A 15,974-nucleotide genomic window follows, 5' to 3' on the forward strand; every position below is an offset into this window, starting at 1 on the left:
GTTCTTAAACCACAACTTTGGACTTTTTTTTATTTGGTCCATACTGCTTAATGTTCATTCCTTTAACAGAAAACAGACCCAAAAGGATTGAAGGGTGTATGCAGAACTCAAGTCAAAATATGAGACCACATTGCAATAATCAAGGAAATGAAGCTTGATGAGGAACAGTAGAGGGAATTGGGTATGTTTTGCCTGGAAAAGAAGACACTGAGAAAAAATATGATAGCCATCTTCAAATATCTAAATAGCTGTCAAAAGGAAGGTGGAGCAAGGTTTCTTCTTGTTCTGGAGGGTAGGACACAAACCAATAGATTCAAGTTACAAGAAAAGAGATTCTGACTAAACAAGAAGAACTTTCTTACCGTGAGAGCTGTTTGACTGTGGAACAGACAGAAGGCGGTGGACACTCCTTCATTGGAGGTTTTTAAGCAGAGGGTTTAGTGACCATCTGACATGCATTCTTTAGTTGAGATTTAGTTGAGACTAGATGACTCTCAGGATCCCCTCAAACTCTACAATTCTATAATTGTAAGTCATTGCAATCTGAGGAGCAAGGCTGGCTCTAACAGATGCCAGATTCAGGTGTTTTCAAGGCACCCAGGATCACTCGGCACCACGCCACAGGACTACCCTTCTCACTTTGCAAGGCATGGTGTCGGCATGAAATAGACACACTTTCCAGGTTAAAAGCGTGCAGCGGCGATGCTTTACGCAAAGGCTATCAGAGCTCTGGAGCCAGCGCTGCTGATATAATGAAAAAATGATGCATGTGCTTTTGAACAGCTGAGTCACTCTCAGATCTCGTTCTCCGTATGCAATGCAACCCACCCACCCTGCACAGACTTTTCTTCAAGGGTAGCAACACAGCTGCTCAAGATGGGGAAGTTGAGGGTGTGCTTGCCCTGGAGGGCCGCCACTAAGGAAAGTGTTTTGCAAACTGCAGTGGCTGTCAAATTTAGCAGCCATTGGAACTAAGTAATGCTGGAGCAGTCAGCATTTCTCTACCATTCCCCATCCCTTGAGAAAAGAAAGAAAACATCCCAATCACATGTATTTTCAATTAAATATTTTTCTGGATTGTTTTTTGGGGGGATGTCAATCTGGATGATGCCATGAGTCCCTTCCAGTTCTTGGGGTTCTGTACCCAAGTGAGGGTTACAATCATAAAGAAGAGGTTGTTGAACTAAACAGGGAGGTTTCTTTGTAAGACAGTGACCTTAACTAGCCACTCAAATGTCCTCATCAGCATTCCAAAAGAATGAGTTGGGCTGCAAGAACTACAACTAAGTGACGGGCCCTCCTAGCTAATTAGTGGAGTGGGAGAGCTGAAAATAATGCCAAAATATTTCACATCTGGCAACCAATGTGCCACTTTGGTTCCAGATAGTACATGGGTAGACAAGTCTAAAAAGCCCGGGACACAAATTTCCATGGCCCTCTAGCGGCTATGGTGGCTCATTTATCAAAGGCAATGTACAGTGGTACCCCGCAAGACGAATGCCTCGTAAGACGAAAAACTCGCTAGACGAAAGAGTTTTTCGTTTTTTGAGGTGCTTCGCAAGACGAATTTCCCTATGGGCTTGCTTCGCAAGACGAAAAGGTCTTGCAAGTTTGTTTCCTTTTTCGTAAAACCGTTAATACCCAGGGTGCATTGCTTGAAGAGGTGCAGTTGCGACTTGACTTCGAGGAGCAACTCTAAGCATGCGGTGTGGTAGCCTTTTTTGAGGTTTTTGAGGACTTTGGTGATTTTTGAAGCTTTTCCAAAACTTCTTTTGCAGCCATTTGGTAAGTTAAACTTTTAAAACTTTTTTGGGGGGGTTGGATTTTGGGTTGGGATGTTTGGAATTCAAGGACTTGGTGTTGGGGAGGGGTTTGCAAGAATCTGGAAGCTTGTGTGGTTTTTTCTGCATTTTTATGATTTTCTGTGACCATTGGGCCACTCTGTTGTTTTTTTTAAAAAAATTCTGGGTTTGAATTTCTGTGTGGTGGGTGGCTGGGGGAACAGTTGGGGAGGGGTTTGCAAGAATCTGGAAGCTTGTGTGGTTTTTTTCTGCATTTTTATGATTTTCTGTGACCATTGGGCCACTCTGCTGTTTTTTAAAAAAACTTCTGGATTTGAATTTCTATGTGGTGGGTGGCTGGGGGAACAGCTGGGGAGGGGTTTGCAAGAATCTGGAAGCTTGTGTGGTTTTTTCTGCATTTTTATGATTTTCTGTGACCATTGGGCCACTCTGTTGTTTTTTTTAAAAAAATTCTGGGTTTGAATTTCTGTGTGGTGGGTGGCTGGGGGAACAGTTGGGGAGGGGTTTGCAAGAATCTGGAAGCTTGTGTGGTTTTTTTCTGCATTTTTATGATTTTCTGTGACCATTGGGCCACTCTGCTGTTTTTTAAAAAAACTTCTGGATTTGAATTTCTATGTGGTGGGTGGCTGGGGGAACAGCTGGGGAGGGGTTTGCAAGAATCTGGAAGCTTGTGTGGTTTTTTCTGCATTTTTATGATTTTCTGTGACCATTGGGCCACTCTGCTGTTTTTTTAAAAAAAAAATTCTGGGTTTGAATTTCTGTGTGGTGGGTGGCTGGGGGAACAGTTGGGGAGGGGTTTGCAAGAATCTGGAAGCTTGTGTGGTTTTTTTTCCTGAAATTTTATGATTTTCTGTGACCATTGGGCCAATCTGCTGTTTTTTTTAAAAAAAATCTGGATTTGAATTTCTGTGTGGTGGGTGGCTGGGGGAACAGTTGGGGAGGGGTTTGCAAGAATCTGGAAGCTTGTGTGGTTTTTTTCTGCATTTTTATGATTTTCTGTGACCATTGGGCCACTCTGCTGTTTTTTAAAAAAATTCTGGATTTGAATTTCTGTGTGGTGGGTGGCTGGGGGAACAGTTGGGGAGGGGTTTGCAAGAATCTGGAAGCTTGTGTGGTTTTTTCCCCTGAAATTTTATGATTTTCTGTGACCATTGGGCCAATCTGCTGTTTTTTTTAAAAAAAATCTGGATTTGAATTTCTGTGTGGTGGGTGGCTGGGGGAACTGTTGGGGAGGGGTTTGCAAGAATCTGGAAGCTTGTGTGGTTTTTTTCTGCATTTTTATGATTTTCTGTGACCATTGGGCCACTCTGCTGTTTTTTAAAAAAATTCTGGATTTGAATTTCTGTGTGGTGGGTGGCTGGGGGAACAGTTGGGGAGGGGTTTGCAAGAATCTCGAAGCTTGTGTTTTTTTTTTCTGAAATTTTATGATTTTCTGTGACCATTGGGCTACTCTGCTGTTTTTTTAAAAAAAAATTCTGGATTTGAATTTCTGTGTGGTGGGTGGCTGGGGGAACAGTTGGGGAGGGGTTTGCAAGAATCTGGAAGCTTGTGTGGTTTTTTTCTGCATTTTTATGATTTTCTGTGACCATTGGGCCACTCTGCTGTTTTTTTTAAAAAAAAATCTGGGTTTGAATTTCTGTGTGGTGGGTGGCTGGGGGAACAGTTGGGGAGGGGTTTGCAAGAATCTCGAAGCTTGTGTTTTTTTCTGAAATTTTATGATTTTCTGTGACCATTGGGCTACTCTGCTGTTTTTTTTTTAAAAAAATCTGGGTTTGAATTTCTGTGTAGTTGGTGGCTGGGGGAACAGTTGGGGAGGGGTTTGCAGCAGTTGGGGAGGGGGTGGGGGAACAGTTGGGGAGGGGGTTGCAACAGTTGGGGAGGGGCTGGGGGAACAGTTGGGGAGGGGTTTGCAACAGTTGGGGAGGGGTTTACAATTTCTGTGTGGTGGGTGGCTGGGGGAACAGTTGAGGTTTTTGAAGACTTTGGTGATTTTTGAAGCTTTTCTAAAACTTCTTTTGCAGTCATTTGGTAAGTTAAACTTTTAAAACTTTTTTGGGGGTTTTTGGATTTTGGGTTGGGGTGTTTGGAATTCTAGGACTTGGTTCTGGGTTTGAATTTCTGTGTGGTGGGTGGCTGGGGCCTTTTGAATTTTTTGGATGTGAAGCACTGGTTTTTTTTTTGATTTTTTTTTTTGGGGGGGGGTTGCGAAGGTAGGAGCTGTGCTGCCATGGGGCCCAAGAAGACTCCTGCTGCAGAGGCCGGCAAGAGGAAAAAGGAGAAGGTGACGCTGGAAATGAAGAAGGAGATCATCCGGAAGCACGATGGTGGAATGCGTGTGACAGACCTCGCCAGGGAGTACGGGAGGAATCCATCGACCATCGGGACCATCCTGAAGATAAGGGAGAAGATCCTTGCGACTGATGCAGCCAAGGGAGTCACCAGGATCGTGAAGAACTGCCCAGCTGTTCTGGAGGAGGTCGAGAAGTTGCTGCTCATATGGTTAGAAGAGAAGCAGCGTGCAGGGGACACAGTGACTGAGGCCGTCATTTGTGAGAAGGCCAAGGCCTTGCACGCAGACCTCGTCCGGGATCAGCCAGGAACCTCAGGCGAGCCAGAAGTCTTCAAGGCAAGCAGAGGTTGGTTTGACCGGTTCAAGGAAATATCTGGAATCCACAGCGTGGTCAGGCATGGAGAGGCTGCTAGTTCTGATATTTCTGCGGCTGAAGACTTTGCAGCGGAGTTCCTGGAGGTTGTGAAGACGGAGGGCTACGTTCCACAGCAGGTCTTCAACTGCGACGAGACCGGGCTGTTTTTGAAGAGGATGCCCCAAAGGACTTTCATCACACAGGAGGAGGCCAAGTTGCCTGGCCACAAGCCCATGAAGGACCGTCTGACCCTGCTCTTCTGTGCCAACGCAAGCGGTGACCTGAAGATCAAACCCCTGCTGGTGTACCACTCGGAGAACCCACGGGCCTTCAAGAAACACAAGGTCGACAAGGAGCAGCTGAGTGTCATGTGGCGATCCAACAGTAAGGCTTGGGTCACACGTGTGCTGTTTGTGGACTGGGTCAATCTTGCTTTTGGCCCTGCTGTCAAACAGTACCTACTGGACAACGACCTGCCGCTGAAGGCTTTGCTTCTGATGGACAATGCTCCTGCTCATCCTAAAGGCCTTGAGTTGGACTTGTTGGAGGAATTCAGCTTCATCAGAATCATGTTCCTGCCGCCTAACACCACGCCACTGCTCCAGCCGATGGATCAGCAGGTCATCGCCAATTTCAAAAAACTCTACACCAAGGAGCTTTTCAGGCGATGCTTCGAGGTGACTAACTGCACCACCATCACCCTGCGGGAATTCTGGAAGGACCACTTCGACATCGTCACCTGCTTGAAGATGATCACCACGGCCTGGGACGGGATCAGCCAGAGAAATTTGAATTGCGCTTGGCGCAGCCTGTGGCCGGACTGTGTGGCACCAAGTGACTCTGATGCACCAGAGTCAACAGTGGTGCAGGACATTGTTGCCTTGGGGAGGACCATGGGCCTGGAGGTCACAGAGGAGGACGTCAGCGAGCTGGTGGAGGAGCACGACCACGAGCTGACCACCCAGGAGCTGGTCGAACTGCGGGCAGAGGCTGTGCAGGAGCAGGCCTCGCTGGAAGAGGAGGAAGCAACTGAGGAACGGCTGTCGTCCAAAGAACTGAGGGACATTTGCATGAAGTGGAAGGATGTGCAGGCTTCTGCACAGCGGCACTACCCTGACAAGCACGTGGCACATGACCTTGTGAACACTTTTGATATGAGGGTCATGTCGCCTTTCAGGGAGGTGCTGCAAAGGCGGATGAAACAGCAGACCATGGACAGGTTCTTCAGCAAGAAGCAAAGAGTGGAAGAGGAACCTTCTTCGAGTGGTCCCCCAGAGTCTTAGAAAATGTACTGTACACTTTGTTGATTTTTAAATGTTTTTCTGTCATGTTTAGAAACTTAATTTATTGCTCCTTCAATTTTTGAAATGCTCTTTACAGTATGTGTGACTTTAAAGAGCAGTTAATAAACTCTTGTACGAAATTTGGCTTTGTTTGGACTTTTTTTGACCATAGGAACGCATTAATTGATTTTCAATGCATTCCTATGGGATTTCGTACTTCACAAGACGAAAAATTCACTAGACGAAAAAACTCGCAGAACGAATTAATTTTGTCTTGCGAGGCACCACTGTATTTTTCATTAACTCTGGAAGTTGATACTTGATTCTGATCAAACTAGGCCTCTTACAGAAAAATAAACACTAGTATTAACTCTCCCCTAAAATATCATAGAACCATAAGCCATGGCATTGTAGAGTTGGAAGAGACTACCGAAGGTCATCTAGTCCAACCCCTTCAAATATGACCATAAAACCTTCATTCCCCCCCCCCATTCGATTTAACAGCATCAAACATGAAAAAATAGAAAATACGCAGTGTACTTCATGTTTCAGAGAGAGAAACACCCCTCCCACTGTATATAGCTCTCGTGATTCACACTGTCACTGAAGAAGAAGAAGAAAAATCATACATAAACTGTCTCATCTGGGCCTGAGTGTTACATATAATCGGGGGCGGGGGGAGATAGAATATGCAATTTAGTAGAAAAGTTAAAAAAGAAAAAAACAGGGAAAAGGTGGAAGAGGGGAGTCACACCAAACATTTCTCAGACATTTAAGAGGTGGATTTTTGCCATCAGGATGGAAGCTAGGACCAAGGAGCAAGTCGAAGAGCAATCTTGTCCATGGAGCAGCTGGGCAATGGGAACACCTTGCAGAGTGTGGGAGCAACTCTAAAACAGGGATTAGAGCCCTTCCAGCTCAAGGACTTCTGGGCGACTTTCTGAGGGCCACATGCTGGTAGATCAGAAAGCAACAGTGGGTTTTACCTGGGTTTAGCTGTCTAGTTTTTACACCCACTCACACATATCGGCTTTCCTCTGTTTGGATAAACAAGAGGCATTATAAAAGTTCAAGGTGATATTTCAGCAACGATAAGACACCTGTAATGCGTCACAGGGCCAGTGAGGATTAAGACAAGCTTTGATGACTAGATTAGTGAAGCCTGGAGGGCTGCATTTGGCCCCCTTCCTTAAGGTCCCCCACCCCAACTCCTGCTCTAAAACATGATTCTGCTAAAAGTTGCCTGGCGGGGTCTCCTCGTCTAAGAACGAATGGCTTCCTAGGGATGAGTGTAGCTCAGTGGCAGAGCACCTGGTTTGCATGCAGAAGGTCCCGGGTTCAATCCCCAGTAGTATCTCCAAATAAGGCCAGGAAAGACCCCTGCCTGAAACCCTGGGGAGCTGCTGCCAGTCAGTGTAGACAATACTAAACTAGATGGACTAGTGAACAGACTCAATAAAAGGCAACAGTTTATGCTGCAAAGTTAATAGACATCTGAATATTTATGAGCATCAATTAACGTTATGTTCCATCTAAAGCAAAACTACACTGTATTAGAATCATTTTTAGTGGGGCAGCAAAATAGATATAGTCTTCCCATGTGTCTTGGTGGGTGGGGGGTAAAAATGAGTTGCATATACAGTGGTACCTCGGTTTTCAAACGTTAATGAACATTTCAAACGTTGACGAACATTTCGGTTTTTGAACGCCGTAAACCCGGAGGTAAATGCTTCAGTTTTCGAACATGCCTTGGAAGTTGAACATGCCACACACCTTCTATACTGAGTTTTCCATATTGAGGCTCCCATATTGAGTTTTCAGTTTTCAAACATTTCGGAACTTGAAACAGTCTTCCAGAACGGATTACATTCAAAAGTCGAGGTACCACTGTATTGATAAAAAGTGCTGTGGGAACCAGCACAAAATTGCTTCAGTAGGCAAAACAACCCCCCCCCCAAAAAAAACAACAACAACAACTTGATTTTGTGCTCCATTCCTCCTCTTCTCATCAGGTTTAGCCCTTACATACAATACACATCTATTTGTGGATTTTATTGTTAAAATCACCGGCATGACTGGTGGTGAGGGTTTCTGTGAGTACAGCACTCCAGTATTGGGGAAAAGGATTGCATTTTTATTCATTGTGACACATGGTAGCCCTATTCAGAATAGGCCAATTGAAGTTTATGGGCAATACTAACTTAGATTCACTAATTTCAGTGCATCTGCCTCTGAGTGGGACTTAGTTGAATACAACCCACATTCTTTAACATTGCCAGAAGAAGACAAAACATGATGAAGTCCTGCAGAACCAGCAGTCTGGGCATCTTCAACACTACTTCCATAACAAACTCTTTCAGCTCAGGGAAAGACACTTCTGGGCAGTGAGGTGATGAGATCTTGAGGGGCAGGACATGAGATCGCTTGGTGTTCTAAGCTGTTCCCCAAATGGGGGAACATCCTATGTGACTTTGAGCAAGCATATAGCATTCTGCCAAACCCCAGGATGTGGTTGTTTGTTTTACCTACCACCTTACTAAGGAAGATTTCTTTCACAGAGTCTGCTTAAAAAAAAAATACTTACAAGGAATTTCCCTTTACAGTCCTACAGAATCTCTGCAGCGACACTTTTAAAAGTGGGAGATATTTAGTTCTGGCCATGGAGCACTTGTGTGAGGCCAAGACCCCCTATCGTTGAGGCTTCCCCTTTTGACTGTTGGTTACAATGGGTTGGATCATGCACTCTGCTGTCTCTTGCTCAGAAGTAACTCATACGTACCCTCATTCCGCTTGACCTCTCAGTCCTGCGGGGTGAGGATGAATTGAAATCTGAAGATCTTGAAAATCAGACAGCGGAGGTGTGGATTACGGAAAACAAGGACCAGTCCTCCAGCACTGACGTCAAGTGCTCAAGGACATGGAAAAATCAGATTCAAATATCCTGAAATCTGCTCAAGCCAAGCTTTAATTACTTATCTAGCTTCAGTCAGTGTCAGGCTTTGCAAGGCTGTTTCCCCCCACCCCCACTTAGTGATGTTAACTGTTATTAGAGTTATAATCTCTTGATCTCATTAATCCAAGCAACAGCCCGCTTCCTGAAATCCGGGTGGTATTTGATCCCTCTTCTGCCCTGGCTCATGGGCACGAATCAATCGGAGTTAGTCTCGCACACCTCCCATAAACGATGGGCAAGCGTCCTTGGAGGATGGGTTGTGTGTCTTGCCATTGTTTTTATCCACGGTTGCGTGCCACCTGCTTATGCTTGTGATAACTCATTTCATTTCTCTGAGATGGCACACAACGTGTTCCTTGTAATCTCCTTTTTGTGCGGAGAGCTGGAGGTTTATTCAGTGTGCTCCCCACCCCCACTATGGTACCCTCTCTTAATTAAAAATATATATGAGAACATTAAAAGCAACCCCTAATCATCACCACCATCACCAAAACAGGATAAAATTCACAACCATACATCTGCAGCACACTAATAGATTAAATACTGAAACTCCATACGTGTCATATTTCTTATGATTTTACAGACATGCAAGTTATATTATAATGTTCATAAAGTGAAATGTTGTTATAGCTTTCTCTTCCTTTCTTTTATAGGTAAGGCATGATGTCTGTACGAAAGGGAGATCAGTGGCATGATCATACTATTCCCTTCCAGACTTTTTTCAGCCGGAACGCAGTTCTGGCCGCTTTCAGGTTGGCACCACTGCCATTTTAAGAGAACAAGGGTTTGTGCTGAGTTCCGGCACCTCTTTTTTTTCTAGAAAAACAGCATCGGAAAAATTAATAAGCTATTTTTTGTAGGTAATTACACTCAGGTGTTAAAAGTCCATTACTCATTAATTCAAGAGATGGCATGAATTTCGACTATGTTAGATAGGACAGCGGCAACAAAAATAGTAACTCTTCCAATAATTCAATTTTGCCAGAATCGACTGAAGGACATTCAGTGAATAGGATGACTCATCCTGCTGAAATGGCTAGGCAGAGCCTTTCAAGTCTTCTGTCTCCGCATCTGGGGGCAGGAGCCATCCCACCCTCCAGTTCTGCTTTGCCCCGATCATCTTGGCAGGACCCCTTTTCCCCTGTAAGGAATTTTTTTCCTTACTTTGTACCACTAACTGTGGCCTTTTTTCCTTAAGTTTTTGATACAGCCTGGAAAGCTGAATGAGCTAATTATCATAAGACTATATTAGTTTCCAGGGTGGTATATATAGTATATATTATTATAAATGAGGGGTGGGGGACTGAAGGAAGAAGATGGCTGCTTAAACAGAGCTGTAGCTGGTGGAGGTGTGGGGGGGGGGCTAGCTGTTGTTGGTTTTTACCCCGGGTGAAGCCTCCACCACCTTCTGTCCTTTTTATGAAACAGGATCTTTTGTTATGATTAAATGGCAAGTCCACAAGCACTTTGGAGTATTGCTTGCTTCTAATACAGCTGTTCTAATTTCTCTCTGTGTGTTAGGATCTAGAGGACAACATACATGTTTACAGCATGTGAATACATAAAGAGGGCATACAATCAGCTATAAAAACTGAGACTTGTTTATACTGCAGATAAAATACTTGCAATGAAAGAAATGTGATGCTTCTATTCTTTATTCTTTTATTTTATTCCTTAGATTCTTAAACTGCAACCCTTTACAGTGGTATCTTGGTTCTCAAACGCCTTGATTCTCAAACACCGAAAACCTGGAAGTAAGCGTTCCGGTTTTCAAACAATTTTTGGAAGCCAAACATCTGATGTGGCTGTCGGCTTTGTTTCCAGGGCACCTGCACCAATCAGAAGCTGTGCCTTGGTTTTTGAACATTTCGGAAGTCAAACGGGCTTCTTGAACAGATTAGGTTTGGTGCTTTTGTTTTTGCTATTTATTTTGCATTTTTGTTTTTTGAGGCCTTTTTGTTTAATTTGTTTTTGTGACTCTACTTTTGACAAACAATTTACTTTTACTGGAAAGGATGCTCATTTGCCCTTTGGGCATACAGTCATAATACTTCTTAGGATTCCTCAAATGATCAACTACTCTCTGAGAAAATATACTTAAGGTTGCCTACTTTTTTATGCCCCTTAAAAACAAATGTGTTGTGGTGTGTGTGCGTGTATGCAAATGTGTGTGTGACAGACTGAGTCTTTGACTCTGGTGAAAGGAAGCCTAGTTTTGTCCCTGGCTTAAACTCTAAGTTCTGTTTGAAGGCCCAGAAAAACAGCTTGGAGCAAAAGCCCCCACTGTCTAAAAAAGCCCAAACCTTGAAGAAAGTAGAGTAGAATGCAAAAGGATTCAGGAAAGCTGAAAATAAAAGACATCACTCAATTCTTCCAGCCACAAGATAGAAAGCTGGGAGAACTAATAGGAGGCGAGAAATAGACTCTTTAGAAATTAATAACACTAGTCAACCTCTTATACATGAAAACGCTTTTAGAGGTAAAAACTTTAGACTTTTGGCAAACAGATGTAAAAAGCAATGGCACAAATCACATTCTGAGAAGATGTCTCTCCTTAAGACATCTGCTCAGAATTTGCTTCGCAATCTCCAAATAAAAAAAGATACCCTCAATTTCTTAGAAAATTTAGCCATACCATCAACAACTCATGATGAGAAAACCTTTTAAGATAGCCCCGTCTCCCTAGAAGAAATTGACAATGTTCTTAAAACATTGAAACCACATAAATCTCTGCTCACTTCTGAGTTTTATAAACAATTTTGAAGAAATGTTATTAACATATATTGTCCACCTATTTATTGACTTAGCGAGAGGACCCTTTCCTCCCCAAAACAAGGTACAACTTCACAACTGTACCTATTTAAAGACCAACAGAAGGTAGAATCTTTCTGGCCAATCTATCTGATTAATCAGGATTATAAAATCTTTATGTCCATGCTAGTCAACACTATTTTACCACCAATCTCCAAATTTTTTTTAAAAAAAATTCACATAACTTATAGGCATTCGATTCTGTCACACAAAGCTTAGATTAATTATAACAATAAACCTTTATTCAAAACACCGCCCTGCTTGTATGGCGGACAATTCTTCAAAATTTGAAGGGAAAAAAATGGAGCAAAACTCATTTTACCCTCCTTCACAGATTACCAACAGTAAAAATTATGATCCTACCCAGACTGGTGTTTCTATTCCAACCCCCCCCCCCCCAAGTCAGATCCCACTCAATCAGATACAAAAGTCTTTTCCTTCAAAGTACCCAGAATAAATGCTCTTAAAAGCAGTTGTTATTGCCACTCCCCTTAAAGAATGAGTGGTAGATCCCCTAGAAGGATCCTTCCCCAGTGTCCCATATGCCTGAGTGATACAGAATTCAAGCCCTCTAGAAAACAGAGGATGAAGACACCTTTTTCTCCTTAAATGGACCTAAGTAAGACATACAGGGACCCTACCTTGCAGAACTCTAGTGCTCCGCTTAAAAAAAAGGAAAAAAAGAGTAGGACATGTCTTACATCTAGGGAATACCATCTACATCCTCGACTGCATAAGGGACTAGGAAAGAAAGAAAGAAAGAAAGAAAGAAAGAAAGAAAGAAAGAAAGAAAGAAAGAAAGCACCTGGTCTTGGGTTCTATGAAAAACTGAATTAATTTTGGCCATGAAAAAGATGGGGTTGGGAAGAACACAACTTTATCCTGGTGGGAAAACAATGAGTTGAAGATCAGAGGACAAGGCCCTCGACTCTGAAAACCTATGAGCAGAAGTCATGGCTACTAAGAAAACAGTTTTCAAAGTTAAAAACTTAAAGTACTTAAGGGCTCAAAAGGAGGACACATGGAGTCAAGAAACAAGGAAGGAGATTCTGACAAAACATCAGGAAGAACTTTCTGACTGTTAGAGCTGTTGGCCATGAAACAGACTCCCACAAGAGGTGGTGGACTCTCCTTCTTGGAGGTTTTTAAGCAGAGGTTGGAGGGCCACCTGTCATGGAAGCTTTAGCTGAGATTCCTGCATTGCAGGGGGTTGGACTAGATGACCCCACGGGATCCCTTCCAGCTCTACAATTAAATGATTCTATGAACAGACAAAACTAGCATTTGGAAATTACATAACAGTAGTTACATTTTTATTCAAACCAAGAGAACAAAAACATATTAAGCCACTCTGAGTCTAAGAGAAAGCAGAGGAAAAAAATGAGGTGGGTTAATGTTCTCCAGTCCACTCTTCAAACTGAAATTAACAGTAAGTACCAATTTTCCTCTTTCGCCAGAGTGGATTGGAGTAGATGAAGTGAATAAGTGGCTGCAGAGCATTATTTCCTCAGGACAGGGTGGGATTCTTCTGCCTCAAAACCAAATATGAACAAACCTTTGTAGCACCTTTCTACGAAAAGCAACAAGGCCAGTCACATTCACACCATGCATTTAAAGCCCTATGATACCACTTGAATTCTCAGAGCTTCCCTCAGAGAATTCTGGGAACTGGAGTGGTGGATGCTGAGAACTGTAGCCACTTCTCAGCATCCTTAGTAAACCATCAGCCAACATCCCAGCAAACCTATCAGGGTAAATGCTAATTGAATAGACAACATTGTCTGATCTCTGCGCAAACAAATCTGGATGAATGTTAATCAACAGCATGTCTAAAAGTGGCTGTGGTGAAGCAGGGCAGGGGGGCAGAGGGTAGTCAGACCCTCACTGACAGATATTTTTGAAGGTATACAATACGCCTCTGTGCACGATGAGCTTGTTTCTCCTACCCCTGCATTAACCTGTTTCCTGGATATTCCCTGAGCCCTTTCAATCTACACATCCTATATATTCATTCACATACCCCATCATAATAAAAGCATGGCCTGTTAAATAAGGAAGCCCTCTGTGAAGGACAGGTCATGGGTCTGCTTCCTGGTGACCCAGCTACTAGTAAGAGTTGGTGCGACCATTAGCCAGGTGAGTGAGAGTGACAGTTTGATGCCGGCAGTTTAATAGTCAGATAGGGACTTTTGGCCTAGTTGGACAGAAGGGGTCTATGGTTAATCCTCCCAGGTCCAATACCTTTTCTCCTTGTTCCATAGATGTGCCATATGTTTCTTCTGAAACTGGGTCTCAGTTAGAATTAGGGATTGTCTGTGGGTAGACAAGACTGAACAATTTGAGTGGGGTTAGCCTAGGCAGGACACACCAGTTTTGATTCCCTGACAGAAGGGTTAGGATTCTAGAAGGGTATGGGAGTGTTTATTTGGGTAGTGCAAGTCAATAGTCATGCTAGAAACAATTTAACTATCAAGTTTAAAATGTGACGTTAAGAATAACCCTAAATATCTCTGCAAAGTGTTTGTTTGAAACAAAGGGCTGCTGCACAGCTCCAGCTGTCCTGTGCTTTACCTGCTTGTCCCTTGCTTCCAGATGTGGGTCCAAGTGATTTTGCACATGCCTTGCAGCTTTCCCCTGGAAAACACATTCTTTACCACCAAATTGCAAGAAAAAGCCATCCATGGAGAACTCAATTGCTGTTTGGTCCAATTCAGCTGTAATCCACAGGTTTCCCCTGGGGAAATGGTAGAAGAAACAGAGGTGCGGATGAGCCCTAGAGTGTTGTGCCTTTCAAAGGTAACCACTAAGCTATAACCTCGTTGAGCGTAAACTCTAAAAGTTCCTTATCCTTATTTAGATTGTCTGGGTGAGGAAAAGTAGTCACAAGTTTCCCTTCAAATAATGATAAAACTGTGCTGCTATTAAACATAAACACAACCACAAACAGTTCTTTGAAGGCTCCATCAAGCACCTCTTGCCCCTGAATTGTGCAAGCTGGTCAGTGAGACCTGCAGGTATAGGGCAGTATACAAATTAAATGAATAAAGATAAATTAAATACAGGAAGAACGGTTTAAAAATCGGTGCCTTAATTTTGATTTCCCCTCCTCCCCCTCGCTTTCCCTTTTTCCTTGTGTATCATGTTTCTCTAGATTGTAATCTTGCAGGTGGGGACTGTCTTGTTTTAATCATATGAAAGCCACTCTGATAACCCTTTTGGGTTGGTACCAAATACTCCAAAGGAGTAAATAAATTAATTTTCTGCAGGGGAACAAGTCACCCCATACAACCTACAGGAAAATTTATGCTGCCAAATTTTGAATGACCTAACCAGCCTTCTGTGTTATCGCATGCTCAAGTGGCAGGGGAAACCGTGTAAAGGGGGAGACTCTTCCAAGGCTGCACTCATAACTCCTGAGCTGTTCTTCTGTATATGCAGCCTACCAGCAGCTTAGTAAACTTCCTTTTTCAAGTACCTTGGATCCCGAACGCCTTCATACTCAGACGTCTTGGCTCCTGAACACCGCAAAGCCAGAAGTGAGTGTTCTGGTTTGTGAACGTTCTTTGGAACCCAAATATCCGACGGGGCTTCTGCAGCTTCCGATTGGTTGCAGGAGCTTCCTGCAGCCAATCCGAAGCTGCACTTTGGTTTCCAAACATTTTTGAATTCGAACGGACTTCTGGAATGGATTCTGTTCCATTGGGGCAGGGCTGCTGTTATGTATTGGGTTTAACACATTTTATGTTACAAGGCGCGTTCTAACCAATCGTATAAGTGTTGGTAGACGAACATTCTAATGGCAAGTAAGCGCATGCACTTTCAACTGTCAACTGTCAACAACGGTCAGTTAATACTCGGCTTTATTATTGCGTTGTCCAGTCAGTTCGTTTCTTGTTTTCCTATGAGCTGTTGTCACTCCCAATTGTTGAATAAGCGTATTTGAGGAACTTATACTGCCTTGGGCTTCTGACTTTTTCCGAACATTTAACACTAGTGACGAGGGTGGGATTGATGAGCTCCCACTGGCTGCCAGAGGCCCCAGACTGCACCGCAGCACTGCCGCCTGCCGCCTCGCAGTAAGTGCGACCTCACTGCCACACTGGACTCAGCAAATAGTCCCGGAAACGAGACCGGGCCTGCCGCGTCTTCGCAACCACCCACAATTGCACAAGTGACTGCCCCAGGTCCGAGGATGGCCATCGGTCATAGTTGGCTGCCACCAGATTTTGATATGAGCCATCCTGCAGAATGGCCGCAGTGGCTCCACCGAATAAGGAACTATGTCCAACTACAAGGCTTCACTAGGGAGGCAGACAAGGCAGATGTGCTACTGATGTTGCTGGGAAGTTCCGCCATCACTCTACTGGAAGGTCTGATGGCACCCAGGGACATAGAGGCATGCACTTTCCATGAGCTGACACAGGCTATGACAAGGCACCTCACGCCTCAGCCAACTAAGAACCACCGCCGCTACGACTTT

At 43.8% G+C, this 15,974-nt stretch overlaps 1 protein-coding gene and 1 long non-coding RNA gene across 3 annotated transcripts in view; both read right to left on the reverse strand.

Annotated features, from left to right (window-relative positions):
* The window catches only part of VSIG4 (V-set and immunoglobulin domain containing 4), a 34,581-nt gene that overhangs the window by 17,310 nt on the left and 1,297 nt on the right, over positions 1-15,974 (reverse strand). The gene's annotated exons all lie outside the window — the stretch shown is intronic.
* LOC309362350 lies at positions 9,241-13,718 on the reverse strand. The gene is made up of 2 exons (XR_014164936.1): positions 13,515-13,718; positions 9,241-9,445 (listed from the first exon to the last, which is right to left on the reverse strand). It is a non-coding gene; the product is annotated as an uncharacterized lncRNA (long non-coding RNA).

This window comes from Podarcis melisellensis, assembly GCF_964234715.1.
Source record: "Podarcis melisellensis genome assembly, chromosome: Z".
In the NCBI taxonomy this organism is placed as follows: Eukaryota; Metazoa; Chordata; class Lepidosauria; order Squamata; family Lacertidae; genus Podarcis; species Podarcis melisellensis.